The sequence below is a fragment of the Lactuca serriola genome, chromosome 2 (genome assembly GCF_051521515.1).
Source record: "Lactuca serriola cultivar US96UC23 chromosome 2, Lser_US96UC23_V15, whole genome shotgun sequence".
NCBI lineage: Eukaryota > Viridiplantae > Streptophyta > Magnoliopsida > Asterales > Asteraceae > Lactuca > Lactuca serriola.
This window is the reverse complement of record NC_136409.1, coordinates 76,894,583-76,899,617: the sequence shown is the minus strand read 5'-3', so window position 1 is coordinate 76,899,617 and position 5,035 is coordinate 76,894,583.

Here is a 5,035-nt window from a genome sequence, read left to right as displayed (position 1 = left end):
TGGTTTTTCAAGGAATGATCACTTGAAGTTTCAATTATTTTGCGCATCATAATTTATCTGGGATGGCCCAACCGGTCATGTCAAACTTTGAAGGTATTATCATACCTTTTTTATTTTCAATAGCATGAATCATTGTAATATTTGTATAGTACAATCTAGAGGACAATACATATAATTTTTCCAAAAAACTTTTATTACCCGATATCATTTTTGTAATGTTGAGATAATTTTTATTACCATCATTAGTTGTTTCAATATGATATCCTTTAGACCAAATATCCTTAAAACTTAATAAATTTCTTGGTGATTTTAATGAAAATAATGCATCACCAATTGTAATTATTGTCCTTGTTGTAATATTATATTTGCTCTTCCGGAGCCTTCAATCATTTTTTCAATACATGTTATTATATTAACATTTGTTTCTCTAACTGATAAGTAAGCAAAATATTTTTCATTATTAAAAATGTTATGTGTTATTGCATTGTCTGCAAGAAATATATCTTCCTTATTTCTTTTGTGAATATTCATATTTCTTTTCAATAAATAAATAAAACACAAGAAAAATTCGACTTAGAGAAATAAAGTCATATTTTATTAATTTGGGAAGATTGTGACGACATCATTTCTCATGAAACGAATATGACATAAAAACATAACAAATGTTATGAAACAAAACTACACATTATTCTTCAATCACCATCCATATCCCCACTTGTCCCTTCTGGGTAGACAAGAAAATCGGCAACATCCAAATATGTCATTTCTGGTTGATCTTCATGAATATCACTTTGAATAAAATTTGTTTCGATATTTTTCTTTATATTTTAGAGAATCTTGATAAAGATCAACAAAATGCTTTGGTAAGCGGCATGTAGAAGACCAATGATCGGTCATTCCACATTATTGACAAACATTTTCAACTTTTTTTTTCTTTGACCACTTTTATCATTAGGATGCGGATTTTTGCTATTTTCCAAATTATGGTAGTTACTTGTAATCTTGTTATTTTTATGATAATTATGATAACCTCCACAACCTCGATTAGACTCATGACTATTATGATTATATGATGTTGCATTCACTTCAGGGAATGCACTAGAACCGGTCAGGATTGATTGGTGATTTTTCATCAATAACTCATTGTTTTGTTTAGCCACACGAAGACATGAGATTAATTTATATTTATTTTAAACCTTTCTCATGATATTGCAACTGCAGGAGCATGTTAGTAGTATGAAAACTAGAGAAAGTTTTCTCTAGCATGGTTTTCCATAATGAAAATAGAAATCAAAATAAAGACTTGTATGTTAAGGAATTGTTATTTAAGAAATTCCATAAAATAAGTTGTAAGCGTTGTACATGTAAAATTATAAAAAATACATACCTGAAAATGACAAGAACAATAAGGAGTTAGAGCTCTACGGTAGAGTCGTGCTGATAACGTGTTATAAAATATGATCAAATAACAAGATAAATTATAGAATAAAGAAAGACATGAGAGTAGAGAGAACTTTTATTCCAATACTTGTGATGAAAATCATCAAACTTTATAGTACATAATATTCACTATTTATACTAGACAAAGAAGATGAAAGGTGATGTATGATATGAATGCTCATTATAGTGGTGCATAATTACACTCATAAAACTCATAATAATGTTTGCTATAATGTTCACTAATTATGGAGAGTAATGGGGGAATATGGAGAATCCAATAGTCATTCACTAAATAATAATTCATAACAAATAATAATAATAATAATAATAATAATAATAATAATAATAATAATAATAATAATAATAATAATAATAATAATAATAATAATAATAATCATAATAATAATAATAATAAATACACATTTCAAAGTACCGTATTCATTTGAAACTCACACTACAACTCAAGAGCTTGCTAATTTATGTATATTTATTAGTTACAACACAAGAGTTTTAACTTATGATTATTAGTTAGTAATCACTAATAACTTTTTATTTTCCTTTCTTTTATAAGGTTGTAAAGTTTTTCTTATTAAAAACATTAATGTATTTGAAGAGATTTGTGATTTAAATATGAAAAGTTAATATAAATGTTATAATAAATTTTTTAGTGTTTTTATGTTATTAAAAGTTGTAGTGTTTATTTTTTATATTTTTTATTATTCGTTAAATATATATATATATATATATATATATATATATATTAATACAAATGTTATAATAGATGTTTTTGTATTTTTATGTTACTAAAAGTTGTAGTTCATATTTTTATTCATATATTTTGTTACCCGTTATATATAGATTATCATACGTTTGATATATAATTTACACAAATTTAAACGGTTTATAAAATTATCAAATAATTGTATATATATCACAATGATTTAAAAATTAAAACTATAATCATCATATGATATCATACTATATTATAAATGAAGCATTTTTTCTTTTACAACATTCATTTGAAACACCCAGCTTTTCATATTTCCATACAATATGCTTAATTTATTAACTTAAATATGTTTTTACTTGTAAACATTATCATAAATGGAAGAATTTGTGACTTATCAATATGATATACTTAATTTGTTAACTTCAATATACAGTTAAATAAATAACCTACATTAATATATCAAATAAGCTTAAAAATTTAGTGTAAAATTTAAAATCTAAAGTAAAATATCAAATAATGTTTAAAAAAATTCAATATATATTTTTTAACATAGTTAAAAGGAAAACATTAAATATAATAATAATAAAAGAACCTAAATTGATGAATCGAATTAACTAAAAGGTGTCTGAAAACTATATTCTAACAATATATTTTTAACCTGCGTCGCACAATGCGCGGGAATTTGTCTAGTATACTTATAAAGGAAACATTTTTCCTTTCACCACATTCATTTGAAACTCCCATGACTTTTCAATTTCTTTCTAATGATGATTATAAGTTGTTTAATAATGTTACATAAATATCAAACATAAAGTGTGATCATATATAAAATAAGTTTCAGTATTAAAATAATATCTTTACTTCTACTTATAAAGTTGTGTTTTTAACTTTTAACATATTATACTGAATTTATTAATTTTAATATGTTGTTGTATGTAAGCCATTATCATTTTAAAATTACAACTTCTGAACAGTTTGGATAAATTTTAATTTAAATATAACACTACAGGGTCAACTAAAATATAAATTTTAGTTTAACATAAACAGCCCAAAGAATATTTTATAAATAGTTAAAAGTGATAAATTTGAGTGTCTTTCTAATAATTATTATAATTTAGTTAATATGGTTAAATAAATATCAAACCTAAAGTGTAATCATAAATTAATTGTAACACCCCTTTTTGAAAAGTACTTCGATTGCAGGTTCAGAGGCCCAGGGTATAAGCGATTTGGTCTTTTATGGGTCTCGGATTTTATTCGAAAGGTTTGAAGGCATGGTATGTAGTTAGGAGCGTAGAGCTTCTCGCCGCCTTTTCGTGGGTATAAAGTTCGTTGGAAACGGGCTTAGAATGAAGGATTTATAGCACTTTGAAGTTATTGGCAATATTGGTCCTTAATGGAGAAAGATGGCACGAAAGGACCATGCATGCAAGGTGGCTAGCGTAAGAGTACGCCTAGTGTAGGCTGGGGTATGCTCAGCGTATAAAGGAAAATGATTGTGGGTGAGGAGGGGTGTACGCCCAGCGTACGCCTAGAGTTCCCAAACCCTAATTTTAGAAATGAGCCCTATATAAAGAACCTTATGTCTCGAAGGACAGCCTCCATTTCCACCCTAAAGGAGCTACTACAAAACCCTAATCCATATTTGAGTGTTCTTGGAGCTTATAAGGTCAATAGAGAAGCATCTTGGTGTTGTGGATCCATTTTCCAAACAAGAAATGAACAAGGAAAGGTGGTGTTTCAAAGGAGAGGTTGCAGATCTTAGATTGTTGCTTCTTTTCTAGCAATTTCAAGGTATAAAGATCTAATCTTGATTATTATCTTCTTAGATCTCTTAAATTGAGTTTTTGGACCATTTTGGTCCAAAGGTTGAAGCTTTGTGCTTCAATCCGACTTCTAGGACTTAGAGTTGCTACTCTCTGTTCTATATGAGTCCCTAACGCAGAAAGTTGCCATCTTGAATGTCTTATTGGGTTCATTCATGAGTTAAGAGCATTTCTATATGAATGGAATATCATTTTTGGAGTTTAGTCTTGATTGGGGCATGCAAAGTCACCAAGTCAGTGACTTTATGGATTAATACATTGAAAAGGACATGGATCTGTGTTTGTAGCTTTTGGAGAAGAGTATTAAGCACTTAATGGGAAAGTGAATTAACAGGCGGAGTACGCTGAGCGTACACACCATTTGGTTAGTACTCTTAGTGTACATAAGAGTACGCCCAACGTACTCGTCAGATTTGGGTTTGGCTTGTTTTGGGCCTCGGTTTGGGCCACACAAGGGATTTTGGTTCTTTGGGCCTTAGTAGGCAATCAGAAGTCAGATAATGTGGGCCAAGAAGATGTTTGGGCTTAGGGTAAGGCTCATTAGATGGATTGGGTCCAATTTAGCAAATTGGGCCATTAATGGGCCACTAGTGGGCTTGGGAAGCCTACCTAGTGTTGGGCCTTTATATGTTATGGTTTAGGCCTTAGTTATGGACCAAGTTGGACTAGGGGTAAAATGGCCATTTTACCCTAAGGAGGAGTATTGTTTTGGACTAAGTGATATTTTGGTATTGATAGCTCGGAGTAGCAGTTCAGGGAATTGCCAAATAGCAGCCGGAGGAGTATCGGCAGGGTTTCAGCAGTGCGAGGTGAATCTCCTCACTGTGTGCATGGGTCTACGGCCACAATGCCGACCTATTTAGTTTATGTGTGGTAGGAAGACCCGGGGGTTAGCCCTAGGCATTGTATGATAGTACGTTTCCGGACCACGGTCTGATGCCGGGCGAAGCCCAAGGGAAGTTTATATGTATATTATTCCGAACCAAGGTCCGATGTAGGGGTAAGCCCGAGGAATGTTAGTATGTTAGTTATACTTGTT